Below are 14,677 nucleotides of genomic sequence, written 5' to 3'. Positions count from 1 at the left end.
TTGAAAAGCTATATGAAATACACATCTGCTAAAATGTAATTATCTAAAAATGGGATGTTTTTTCAATCTGTTAAAAAAATTGGGATTAATCAGTCAAAGAACCCTGAGCATGATGATGTAAACATAAGGCAGAAACTCTGGTCAGCCAAGCCTAGCATTAGACATCCTATTATGTTTTATTGTCTCAAAAGTCTGCACTTTATATCTAATCTTTTTGCATGTTATCTAATCTTTTTTTTGGAAGTTTTCCTCAATGCTCTCAACTACCTCTCTTATCTGGTTCATTTTTCTTTTAATTATCTTTTCCTGAGTGACAATTTTTTTCCCAACTGTATCTGCCATAGTGTTGTAAAACTGTACCATGAAATGGCAATTGTCTTTATGAAATTATATAGTGAAACAATTCTAGAGCTGAAAAAGATCTGTAAAGGTCTTTTTGTGTCGGAAGCATTGCTCTTTTAACTAAAACAAGCAAACCATCTTATTAAAATTTTAAAAAATCACAATCATATTATTTTCTACTAATATCTATTCCCTTGCCTGATATGGGACTCTCTTTCCTCTTTCATCTTTACCCATTCAATTCAATGGTCATTTTAAAAGTGCTAGGTAGGGGATACCAAGATGAAAGGTGATGGCACATACTCAGATAGATAAATACTATACAAAATAACATGAAGTAGGAGCAAAGGAGGAATGGGGGGGGGAGAAGAGAACTCTGGGACAATTTGAGGAGGGAGAAGAGAGATCCAGAAAGGTATCTTAGTAGAGGTGATATCAGAAATGAATCATGAGGGAAGAGAAGGGATTTTTGTAGATGAAGATGAGGGAGGATGGCTTTCCAAATTTTAGACATGGATTATGAAAATATATGGAGTTAGTAGATGGCCATCAGAGTTTGAAGAAGGTCTTCTAGTTGAGTCTGGTTGGGAAGTAAAGTATGTGAAGGAGAGTAAAATGGAATATGGATGAAAGATAGCTTGGAGTCAGATTTTGGAGGGATTTAAATATGAGGCTCAGGAGTTTGTCTTTGAATAAGTAGTAAAGTCACTGAATATAGTTTGAACAGAGGAGTAATTCTAGCCAGATATATGTATTAGAAAAAATAGTTTGATTATCTGGAAGATGGATTGGAATGGAGAATATCTGGAGTCTTGGAGACAAGTTAGAAGACTAAAACAATGGTCTATGTGTTTAAAACCCTAGAGGAGGTAGTATTCTGACTGGAGATATGGGGACAGTATTAAGTATGTTGAAGCAGAATTGTTTGTTGTAAATGGGAAGTGGGGAAAAGGGAAAGAGTCAAAAATAACTTGGAAGCTTTGATCTTGAGTGACTTAAAATGACAACAAAAGGAATTTGAAAAGAAGGTCAGATTTAGGGGAAATATGATGAGTACATTTCTGGGCATGCTGAGTTAGAAGTGACCACATATCTAGTAGGAGATGAAGGATTAGAAATCAGGAAGAGGCAGGTCCTGAGCACATAGATTTGGAATCTTCTGCATATGCATGGTAAACACAGAAAGCTCCCAAAGGAAAAAAATTTAGAAAGAAAGAAGAGGGCCTCAAATATACCCTTAATATCTTCTCTCATTCATTCTCTACCTTTCAGAATTTGATTGTGAGGTTTTTATTTCCTCATATGTGGTTAATTTTTGTGTAGATGACATAGATCACTGAGAAAAAAGTATATTTCTTTCCATCCTCATTCAATTTTCTCAAGATATCTGTAATGCCTAACTTTTCTAAAATTCTATTCTCTTCTTTAGTTTTTTTTCTTGTTTATTTTTTGATTAGATTTAACCAGTTTTGAGAGGGGAAGGTTGAGGTCTCCCACTAGTATAGTTTTACTATCTATTTTTTTCCTGAAATTCATTTAACTTCTTTAAATATTTGGATGTTGGGTGGCTAGGTGGTGCAGTGGATAGAGCATGGGTCCTGGAGTCAGGAATATCTAAGTTCAAATCTGGCTTCAGACATTTAATAATTACCTAGCTGTGTGGCCTTGGGCAAGCCACTTAATCCCATTGCCTTGCAAAAACCTAAAAAAAAAATGGATGTTATGCCATTTTGGTGCATAAATGTTTAGTATTGATATTAGTTCATTGTCTATGATATCTTTTTAGCAAGATGTAATTTTCTTGCTCAGTTCTTTAAGTTAGACTGGTTTTACTTTAGGTTTGACTGAGATCATGATTGCTACTACTTCTTTTTTTAGTTTTTACTTCACTTGAAGTATAATAGATTTTGCACCAGTCCCTTACCTTCACTCTGTTTTTCTCTGCTTCAAATATGTTTTTTGGTAAATGGAATATTGTAGGATTCTGTTTTTTTAACCCACTCTGCTCTCCTCTTCCATTTTATGAGTAAACTTGTTCATTCACATTCATAGTTATGAATACTGTGTATTCCTTCATTCTATTTTCACCATCCTTTCCTCTCTCTTTCCTTTAACCCTGTCCCTCCAGATAAGTGTTTTGTTTCTGATCACCTTTAATCTGTTCTCTCTTCTATCTCCACCCTCACTTCTTTCATCCCCTTCCTCTTTTACTTCATTATAGGGTAAGATAGATTTCTATACCCAACTGAATGTGTCTATTAGTCCCTTTGTGAGCCAATTCTGATGAGAGTAAGGGTCATGTGATGCCCCAGCCTCTCATATCATCTTTCCCTCTTTCCCACTGTAAGAGGTCATCTGTGCCCATTCAAGTGAGATAATTTACTCCATTTTACCTTTCTCTTTCCTCTTCTCCCAGTGCAATCCTTTTTCATCCCTTAATTTTGTATTGTCCCACATCTCTCTCATTTCTTTTCTCAATTTTTCTTCTATCTCCCTTATTTGATTTTCAAAATCTTTTTTGAGCTCTATCATAGCCTGAACCCAATTTCTATTTTTCTTGGAGTCTTTAGATGCAGAAGCTTGGACTTCTCATATTCAGACTGAGTATTTTGATCCTTCTTGGGATCATAGACAATGTATTTCTCAATAGTGTTCCTCTTTTTTCTCTGTCTACTCATTTCTCCAGCCTGTGCCTGGTTTTGGGGTGCTTCCTGAGCTTTTGAGTATTATTGGGACACCCCCCCCCCCCAAACACACAAGGATCTCAGTGTGTGAAGCTCTGACTTCCCTCCTGGTCTGTGAATGACCACAAACACACCCCTCTGCCATGGGGCTGAGGTGTATGTGTGGGGCTTGCTCTATGGGGGATCTAGACTGTGATCAGGATCTGAATGTGGTCAGAACCCCAGAGTCCTATTCCAGGTACAGAGGACAGACCTCTGAAGTATCTCTCCACTCCCCTACCTTTGGTGGGCTGAGGACTCAAGGATCAGTTGCCTGGGGACCGCTGCTTACCAGCTCTGCTCCTGGGTACTGGTTCCATGCCTGCTTCCATTTCCTTGATCTGGGCTTCCATGTAGCTGCTGCTACCAGACTGTGCTGACTGCTGCAGCTGCCCTGAGTGTCTGGGCTTCGTGAGCTCACTCTCGCAGAGGTCCCCTCTGCTGATCCTCCAATTTGTGACCGGTGCTCCCCGGGATGTAGGTCAAGAAACTGCTCCTGTTGCTGTGAGCTGCGCCCCAGGTGCCCTGGGGCTGCCTCAGGGAGGCTGAAGTTTCTTCACTCTGGCGGCTGCCCCTCTAACCCCATGGAGTGGAGCCTTTCCACTATTTTCCAGGTTACCTTGGTCTAGAGAATTGCCTCATGGGATCTTTCTGTGGGTTCTGTCTCTTGCAAATTTAGTTAGAGTCTTAATTTTAAGATTTTTGAAATATTATGGAGAGAACATCTAGGAGAGGCTCTTCTGTCACCATCTTGGCTCCAACCTAATTTTGTATTGTCAACCTATTAAAATCAACTTATATTTATACCTTCTGTATATGGATACTCTGTGTATGGATATTTCTTCCAACTGCCCTAATAGTGATAAAGTTCTTAAGTTACAATTATCTTCCCTTTTAGGGATGTTTAAGCTTATATTTTCTTTTCCCTGTGTACCTTTTTATTCTTCTCTTTAGTCTTGTATTAAGTATTCTGCTCAGTTCTGTTTTTTTCATTACAAATGCTCAAAACTTCAATATTTCACTGAATATCCATTTTTCTCCCTGAAGAATTATACTCATTTTCACTGGATAGGTGATTCTTGGCAAAGGTGGTCCTTTGCCCTCTGGAATATTATACTTTAAGACCTCTAATCTTTTAATGTAGAAACTGCTAAATCCTATGTAATCCTGGTCATGTATTCATAATATTTGAATTGTGTCTTTCTGGATGCTTGCAGTATTTTCTCCCTGACCTGGAAGTTCTGAAATTTGGCTATAAAATTTCTGGGAGTTTGCATTTTGGATCCCTTTCAGGAGATTATTAGTAAATTCTTTCAACTTCTATTTTTAACCTCTGGTTCTAGAATATCAAGTTAATTTTCCTTGATAATTTCTGACGTCCAAATTCTTTTTTATGTTCATGGTCCAAAAATTCTTAAATTATCTCCCCTAGATCTATTTTTAGATTAGCTGCTTTTCCAATGAGATATTTCACATTTCTTCTTTTTTTCCCATTCTTTTGACATTTTTTGTTTTTATTTCTTGAAATCTCATAGTACCATTCGTTTCCAGTTGCCCAATTCTAATTTTGAAAGAATTATTTTCTTTAGTTAGCTTTTGTACCTCTTTTTCCACTTGACCAATTCTACTTTTTAAGGAGTTGTTTTCTTCAGTAACTTTTTTACTTTTTTCCCATTTTTGTGCTTCCTTTACCAAACTATTGACTCTTTCTTCATGATTCTCTTGTACTATTCTCATTTCTTTTCCCAGTTTTCTACCTCTTTTATTTGATTTTTAATCCTTTTTTTCCTTTTTTTTTTTTTAGGTTTTTGCAAGGCAAATGGGGTTAAGTGGTTTGCCCAAGGCCACACAGCTAGGTAATTATTAAGTGTCTGAGACCAGATTTGAACCCAGGTACTCCTGACTCCAAGGCTGGTGCTTTATCCATTACGCCACCTAGCTGCCCCTTTTTAAAATCCTTTTTGAGCTTTCCCAAGAGCTCCTTTAGAGCCTGAGAGAAATTCACATTTTTCTTTGAGACTTCCTGTATAAAGATAGTTTTCAACATTCATTTTTGTAAGATCTTGAGTTCCACATTTTTCTACTTTCCTCCATTTCCTCCAACCTCCCCATTACAGAGAGTGATTTTATATGTTATACATACAATCTGCCTCCTTCTTTCTACATCTGAAAACTGCCTTTCTTATGTATAGATTTTTATCATTTCTCACATCTGTGGGAAAAAATCTATCAGTATTTCCTTATTATTGTGACATTTCATTTCATTGTGATGCAACTGAATAAGCAAGGGCAGTAGGAGTTGTAGTAAAAGAAGCACTGACCTTGGAGTCAAGAGGATGAGACTTCAAATCTGATTTCAGACCCTTGATATTTACTGTATGACTTTGGGCAAGTCACTTAACTCTGCCTTGCATTCAGAACCATCTCCAAGTTATCCTGATTCATATCTGGGCACTGGACCCAGATAGCTCTGGAGGAGAAATTGAGTCTGGTGACTTAGTACAGCATCTCCCCTTACTCAAATCCAATTCATGTGCTTGTCGAGGTATCACCTCCCTGATGTTATTATCTTCTTTGAGAATAAAGGACAAAACATCATTGAATGAGCTCTGTTGGGAGTTTAACCATTGCCCATGGGAATTCTACTGGTGGAACTTTGGAGTTAGTCTCTTAGTCTTCCTTGGTTTAAGTTTTCTCATCTGTAAAATGGAGTTGTATTAGGTGTCCTCTAAGGATACTTCCAGTTCTAATCTGATGATGCTATGATTTTTCCTGTGACTACTCTTTGTCCTCCAATATTCCCTGTGCTTTCTCACTTCTTTTATTCACATTGTTTCCCATGCTTTGATTAACCCCCCTCCTTTATCACTTCTTAAATTCTTTCCAATCCTTTAAAAGTCAACTCAAATGTCACATTATCCAAGAATATTTTCCTTTTTCTCACCTGATGAATGTGAACTTTTATTCTTTAAAATATGACATTTTGAAATAGCACATTTCTATGACAATTATTTTGAGAAATCCCCTTTTTTTGGTCTAGATATATGATTTCATCAACCTAGGTATTCCAGTGTGAAAACTCCACTAACTGAAGCAGATCAGCATAATTCATCTGTAAGTTATGGTTGTAGACAATTCCCCCAGGAATTGAGAGGATTAAGTGATTTGTTCATTATATGCTGATATGCTAGATCTTCCTGATTCTAAGACTGATCCTCTATTCACTATTACAACTTGCTTCTTTTATATTAAAGTATACTGAAGGTTTTTGTGTTATGTGTTTTTCTTCCCTTATAAAATCCATGAAGACAAGGACTACCTAAACCTAAAAAGTTATTATTATTATTATTGATCATTTCTACTTTTTACATAGCAGGCATTTCTTGATCTTATTCTCCCCAATAATATCTTTCTGTTATCACAAAGAAAAAGATTAAGCAAAACTAATCCAAATCAAGATCATTTCAGATTATATATGCAATGCTCTGCAATCATTTCTTAATCTATCTTTTGGAATCAGGAATGGTAATTGCTTTAAATCTGGGATCAGTTATTCTTTGTTGTTTTCATTTGAATTTTTGTATCTTTTTTTACATAAATGTAGCAGCTGGGGCTCCCCATCCTTCTGAGTTGCACATAGGTACTTTTAAATAGGTTACCCTAGGTTCAAAGCAATCTGTGATTTTATATTCACTCAAGATCTTAATGAGGCTTCACAAATGTGAACAGATGACAAAATTAATTCAAATCATAGGCATTTAATGAAAGAGTATAGTAAAATATATATTTCACCCATAAATCTAGGGAATATTCTTCCATACCTACACATATCATTATGTATGTAAACCTAGGAAATATACATGGGAAGGCACTCATGAATGCTCAGAGAGCATGTGTGGAAGGGCAACTCATACCTACCCACCTACACTGCAAGGCACTTAAGTGGTCTGGTGATATCATATTGTTATCACTGGACCTGTCTGTTCCTTGCTGTTCTGGCATGGTGTAAGGTCTATTATGTATTACTTATGCCGGTCTAGTGAGGGCACTGTTGGAGAGTATTCTGTGGCCCCTTGGCTGCTGCTAGGTGTGATTCATTAGTACATGAAACCTTGGAGTCTTTGGCATTTCTTTGCCTTAAGATTCTCTCTTCAACTGGAATTTGGCTGGGGTGTTTCATTCTCCCTGTCAGAGGCAAAAGACTTCTCTCATCCAGTATCAGTCATACTAGGGAAAAACCTGTAACATGGTGTCCTTGTGTAGAGTCTATTGAGTATTAATTATACTTACTAGTAGCTAGATTAATTAGACATGCTTCTTAAGGTAGGCAATCAAACTTTATTAATCAACGTGTACAAACAAATCACTACTCTGACATTTTATCATTTCCAAAGGTTCCTTTCTTTTTATATTCAACTCTGCTCAGTCAGAATCTCATATCTCCCTCCCAGACAGTCATTTAGAAAATTTCCATCAATTAGCCCTGCCCTTAAGCCAGTATGGGCTGTTTGAGTCTCCTCTGTGGAGGAATGCAGAAACCAGCCCAAGTATTGACATAGGAACAGGTTGATGGCAAGGATCTCAGGTACATTTTTAATCCTCTCAGCTATAGGTAATCCTTTTGTTGTCTACTACATAATTTGATTGATAATTTCAAAATTATGGATGTTTGTTTATAATATCTTTTCATTGGTAATCTGTCTTATCAGAGGGTATATATATATGTATATATATATATGTTTTGCAAGGCAAATGGGGTTAAGTGGCTTGCCCAAGGCCACACAGCTAGGTAATTATTAAGTGTCTGAGACCAGATTTGAACTCAGGTACTCCTGACTCCAAGGCTGGTGCTTTATCCACTACGCCACCTAGCTGCCCCTTATATTTTTTCTTAATTTAAATTTATCTATTATTCCAATTACATGCAAAGATAGTTTTCACATTCATCTTTTGTGAGATTTTGAGTTCCACATTTTTCTTTCTCCTTCTCTCCCCCCCCTCCTCTTGACAGTGAGTAATCTGATATAGGTTATACATGCATTAGGTTCATATATTTTATTAGTTATTTAATAGCATTCCGATTTTATTTGCTGTATCATACACACAGGTGCTTATCTTAGTTTTGAAAAATAACTTACAGAAAAACAATATATTCAAAACATATCAATCACAAACTAGAGGCTTAAAACAAAATGGAAACATTTCTACTATGTTGACAAATTATCTCATTATGGTAATAGAACTTGTTCTCACGACAAAACCCTTAGCTATTTTTCTTGGAATAAGAAAATCCATAATTTCTCAAGGCCCTGTTGAACATAAGCTTTTCTAAGCCAAAGAAGCTTTGGTTCTAATGCAAGGGTTCTTAATTTGGGGTGCATGAGTAGATTTCAGGGCATTCATGAACTCGAACAGATTTAAAAAATTTTTTTGAACAGATTTTTAAGGAAAGACTGTATCTATTACAATAAAATTGATTTCCCTTACAATCTTATGTTTTATATGATTTAAATATATCATTCTACAAGGGAGTCCATAGGCTTTATAATACTGTCAAATGGGTCCATTATGTTAAAAATGCTGGGGGAGTGGAGCCAAGATGGGGGTGTGAGGTCAGGAATTCCTGAAAACTCACCCCCCCCCAAATCTCCAAAAGCCATCCAATTATGACTCTAACCAAAATTCAGAGGGACGGAACCCTCAGAAAGACTGAGCGATACAATTTCCCAGACGAAGACAACTTTGAAGATATGTGGGAAAGGTCTGTTTCACTGGGACCAGGGGTTGAAAGAGCTGCAGCACAGCTCCAGCTCCAGCCTTCCAGGAACAGCATGTGGGGTGCCTGGGTCCATGGCAGAGGGGGAGGTTTCCAGACCTCTTGGCCCAGGGACCATCTGGGACAGCTTGAAGGGGTGGTGAGAGAACTCTGCTGCACCAGAGTGAACTCAGAGGGAAACTGGGAGCCACCCAGCACTTCCAGAACACTCAACCCACAAGACAGTTTGGGGAGATTACAGACGTCTCTGTTCTCCCTGGGGCAGGATTCAGCTGTTTGCCAGGTTGCAGTTTGGACTCCCACACCATCGTAGCTGAGCAGGGATCTTCCTCACAGCTCCAGGGCAGAGGGGAGGGCTTGTGGTCATCCATATATCAAAGCACAGTCAAGATAGCAGTCATAGCCCCTCATTAGACCTTGGAGGAATTAAGGTACCAGTGGGGTGTCCCAAAAAACCCCAAAGCCTCGGATATGCAGTAAACCAGTCATAGGCTGAGGAAATGAACAAACAAGAGAAAAGGAAGAACCTAACCAGAGAAAATTACTTTGGTCTCACAAAGAATCAAAATACACACCCAGAAGATGACAAAGTCAAAGTTCCGTATCCAAAGCCTCCAAGAAAAATAAGGAAATGGGCTCAGACTATGGATGAGCTCAAAAAAGACTTTGAAAAGCAATTAAGGAGGTGGAGGAAAAATTGGGAGGAGAAATGAGAGCTATGCAGATAAATCATGAAAACCAAGTCAGCAACTTGGTGAAAGAAATACAGAAAAAATACTGAAGAAAATATCATGTTAAAAACCAGTTTAGGCCAAATGGAAAAATCAACCTAAAAAGTCAATGAGGAGAAGAATGCCTTAAAAAGTAGAATTGGAAAAGGAGATTAAAAAAAGCTTTCTGAAGAAAATAACTTCTTCAAATGTAGAATGGAGCTAAAGGAAGCTAATGACTTTGTGAGGAAACAATAAACAATGCTAAAAGAACAAAAAATTAGAAGAAAGTATGAAATATCTCATTGGAAAAACAACCAACCTAGAAAACTAGAAAATCTCCGGGAGAGATAATTTAAAAATTACTGGGCTGGGGGCAGCTAGGCAGAGCAGTGGATGGAGTACTAGACCTGGAGTCAGGAGGACCTGACTTCATATCTATCCTCAGACCCTTAATGATTACTGACCTTGGGTAAGCCACTTAACCCCATTGACTTTCAAAAAACAAAACAAAAAAAACCCATTATTGGGCTACCTGAAAGTCTTGAACAGGAAAATAACCTAGAAGCAGAAAAAAGATAGAATTCAATAAATTCAATAAAATAGAAATTGAGGGAATCTACCAATCACCTCCTGAAAGAAATCCCAAAAGAAAAACTTCCAGGAATATTATAGCCAAATTCCAAAACTAACAAGTCAAAGAGAAAATGCCAAAACCTGCCAGAAACAAACAATTCAACTACATGGCTCTATAGTCAGGATTACACAGGATCTGGCAGCATCAACATTAAGGGCTTGTAGGGCTTGGGTATAATATTCCAGAATGCAAAAGAGCTTGGTTTATAAATAATGAGAATCAACTACCCACCAAAACTGAACATCCTCTTCCAGGGGAAAAAGATGGACTTTCAATGAAACAGGGGACTTCCAAACTTTCCTATTGAAACAACCAGACCTAAACAGTAAGTTTGATCTCCATGTACAGTACTCAGGAGAAACATAGAGAGGGTGGACAAGAAGGACTAACTATGAGGAACTTAATGATGTTGAACTGTGCCTATTCCTGCATGGGAAGAAGATACTGATAACTCATATGAACAGGAGTCATTTATAAGAGCTGTTAAAAGGAGCATATATAGACAAGGTCCAGGAGGGCATTGAATGTAATGGCATTATATACTTTAAAGATGGAATCAATGGGTGATAAAGGAAAGTACTGAGAGGAAGGGAAAGGAGAGGAAGAAAAGGGTTAAAATATTTAAAATAGAAGAGTCAAGTAAAAGCTTATACAATGGAGTGGAAGGTAGGAAAGTGAGTGGCGGGGGGAGGAGTTAGCCTTCATTCTCATCAGAAATGGCTCAATGAAGAAATAACATACACAATTAATAAGGTATAGAAATCAGTCTTACCCTGGAGAAAAATAAGAGGAAAGGGATGGGATAAGGGGGACAGGGGAGAGGGGAGTATGTGATAGAAGAGAGGGAAGATCAAGGGACAGGGTAATCAGATACAACACACTTTGGAGCAGGGACAGGATGAAAGGAGAGAGATAATAGAATAAATGGGGGTGAGGAGGAATAGAATGGTGGGAATTATATCTAGTAATAGCAACTGTGGGAAAAAATATTGAAGCAACTTCTCTGATGGACTCATGATGAAGGCAACTCATCCCAGAGATAGAGCTAATGGAATCTGAACACAGCTGAAGTACTCTTTTCCCCTCTCACTTCATTTCTCTTTAGGTTTCTCTCTCTCTTTTTTGAGGGAGGGGTTTATGTTTACTTTCAGAACAAGATTATTGTAATAATATCAAAATAAATAAATTCTATTCAAAATAAAAATGCTAGAAACCTTTACTCTAGGGGACTAAATCCATGGAAATTTAACAGATGTTCAGCTAAGCATCCACTGGTTTGTCTAGTTTTACCTCAACTCCAAGAGCAGATCTGTCTTGAGTCTCTAACCAGCTGATTGCTCCAATCAATGTCTGATTGTCAAATCCTATTCATTTATGGTGCAATATGACCTTGGAACATGATCAGATTGCCTTACATGTACTTCTGTGTTCCTCCTTTTCTGTGTTCCTCTACCACAGGGTCAGAGTAACCTTTTGCAATTGGCTATATAGTAGAAAAACACTTTGTCTTGCCTATTTTTTCTTGCTATATCCAGAGGATGAAGATTACATATAGTTTACCCACAACACCACAATGAGCTGAATTGGGAAGGTGGCTTTTCTTGCCTTGGTATTCTGTGTCTGATCTGTTTTGCTTATTCTCAGATTCACAAGCATGTGGAATCTCTACTGTACCAACAGTTCAAATCATGATGATCTTGGAAACAGGATTCCAGGTAGGATGTTGTTTCCAACTAGCCTGGTAGGAAATCCTAGGTGCCAGGTAGAACTTGTGCTTGGGACTGTTCTATGTAAGAACTTAGTTAAGTTATGAACCTATTCCCTTCCCCTCCTCAAAGAATGAGGTGGTTTGGGGAATGGGGATTATGGTTTCCACATGTTAGGAAATTTTTTTTCTTATATCTTTGCAGCAAATATTCCTAATCTGTACTGGTTAAATAGAACTGGGGTAAAAAGGACCCCAGAACAATCGAGAAAGCATCATTGGTGGGGACTAGCACCATCATTGGTGGGGAAAAGAGCCTAGACACCTCCAAATTCCTGTGAAGCTATTGGAGATCCCTGGAGAGGTATGAAACTGCATAATTGGTCTTTGGGCAAATGGGTGCTATGGTGGTGCTTTTTAAGGATTGTACTTTCAACAAACCACCACAATTGTCTGGGTTTTTCTCAAACTTGAGATCCTTTTAGCACTCATTTGCAAATGAAAAAGAAAAAGAAAACCATAGGTGAAGTTTCACCCTGCTCAATTATTTGTTTCAAATTTCTGTCTTTATTTTATATATGTAATCAATAGAAAGGAGGCTACTGTTTTGAGCCCTTAACCAGGGTACATTTTTTATCTCCTTCATCACCTAGCACTATGCTCTGCACATACTCAACACCAATTTGTTGAATTGAATTGTAAATTCTTTATATATTCAGCACATAGTTCTTGGCTTTGAAAAGATTTAATACTTGTCTATTTTATTGAATTTCCCCCTGGAGCAATTCCTCCCACTTAAAAGGGCATCATTATTCCCTCTTCTCCCTGGTTCCATATTCATTGAATTATATCATAGACATACATAGGACATTTGCTGATTGCCCAAACAGTGCCTCTTCTGGGTGTCTAAAATTCCATTAACAAGAGGCAAGTTTTTCATTTCATAGTTAAGAAATAATGCTTAAAATTTCTCTGGGAAGAAGTAACAGACCAAATTGAGAAAAATGTGGTACAGCAAAAATGTTAGGCTTCAGTCCTTATTCTCTACTAATTCTTCTACTACCTAGTCTTGGGCAAATCTCAAGATTCCTTAATTGTCAAATGTGGATTAGGTGACTTCTAAATTGCCTCCCTGCTCTCATACTGCTAATTTATTTTTAAAAATTGAATTAAATTTGTAATTAATCAAAATCCACTTTCTATCTCTCCTTTTTTGGTAACTGTTCCCCAGTGAAAGAGTAACAAAATCCTTGAAACAAAGTATGTGGGTAAGCAAAATAAATTCTTGCCTTGGCTATTTCCCCCCCAAAATCTCATTCCATCCCCTGAGTTAGGAGATCTTAGTATGCTTTTTCAGGAGTCATTTGGACTTATGATTGGTCAATGAGTTGATTGGATTTCTTAAATCTTTCAAAATTGTTTCTATTTATAATTTTTTGTACAATTTGTTCTTTTGATTTAGTTCACTTCCTTCTACTTCAGTTTGCATACCTTTCACTAAAAAAAGTTCTTGGAAATTTCCCCTTCCTTATTTCTTATAACCCAATTGTATTTCATACCATTCATAGATCTGTTTACTAGGGAATGTACACTGTTCCCATAAGTGTATGCTTTCCTTTAATTTACAGTTCTTTACTACCACAAAAAGAACTAGTTTAAATATTATCATACATGAATCCCTTTTCTCTTTTTTTTGTTTAATAATATTATCTCTGGGTATGTGCAGTTAATCATTTTTCTGAGCATGTTTTGAAACTTCTTTCCAAAATGAATGGATCAGTTCTTAACTACAGCAATGTAGTGATGTACCTGTTTTCCCACAACTACACTGGTCCTTGTCATTTTCCTTTTTTTGGTCAACTTTGTCAATCTGCTGTCTGTTAAGTAGAATATTAGAGTGATTTTGATCTGCATTTCTCTGAATATTAGTTATTGGGAGTATTTTTCATAGGACAACTAATAGTTGGGATTTTTTTTGCCTAAAAAACTCTCTTTTCACATCCTTTGACCATTTATTAATTGGAAAGTGGTTCTAAATCTTATTAATTTGAACCATTTCTTTATTCAACTCAGAAATATGATCTCGAGAAAGCGGCAGCAAAGATTCAATAAAAATTCTGTCTTAGTTTTAGACCTGTAACTATCAAACAGAAGTGGTAAAATGGATAGTTCTGCTTCTTTATTGGAAGGACTTCTAGTTTATTCATATATTGACTATATTGCCCTCTGGCAAGGGATTATATAGCCTACGATTTGTAGTTTTTCCTTTTTTGGGGGAAAAAAGGATACAAATGAAGATCAGTTCTCAGTTGGGAAGGTGGAAAATTTTCAAGTACAGGCTCTGATGGGAGTTTTGGAAATCTCAAGGAGAATAAAAGAGAGAAGGGAGAGGTAGTGATTGTTCCATACAGGCAATGCAGCTGTGACAACCATTGTTTCTGTAGTTCCTTACCTCAAGTCCATGATAGATGACTTCTTTTTTTTTTTTTTTTTTTTAGATTTTTCAAAGCAATGGGGTTAAGTGGCTTGCCCAAGGCCACACGGCTAGGTAATTATTAAGTGTCTGAGGTCGGATTTGAACCCAGGTACTTCTGACTCCAAGGCCGGTGCTCTATCCACTGTGCCACCTAGCCGTCCTGATAGATGACTTCTAACTGAACAAATGTAACTGTGTTTCTATATAATGTATGCTTACTCCATTTTCAGGTCAAAACAGAGGTGATCCCTTATCCTATTTCTGCCTTACTTCCACTTAGTAGTGATAATTTAGAAAAATATTTTAAA

At 37.2% G+C, this 14,677-nt stretch overlaps 1 pseudogene; it reads left to right on the top strand.

Annotated features, from left to right (window-relative positions):
- Positions 1 to 1,181: 1,181 nt before the first annotated feature.
- LOC141517206 (COP9 signalosome complex subunit 5-like) overlaps positions 1,182 to 14,677 on the top strand; it is a 58,380-nt pseudogene continuing 44,884 nt past the window's right edge.

The sequence above is a fragment of the Macrotis lagotis genome, chromosome 3, assembly GCF_037893015.1.
Source record: "Macrotis lagotis isolate mMagLag1 chromosome 3, bilby.v1.9.chrom.fasta, whole genome shotgun sequence".
In the NCBI taxonomy this organism is placed as follows: Eukaryota; Metazoa; Chordata; class Mammalia; order Peramelemorphia; family Peramelidae; genus Macrotis; species Macrotis lagotis.
Note: the sequence above shows the minus strand (reverse complement) of the source record. Positions and strands in the feature narration are given on the sequence as shown.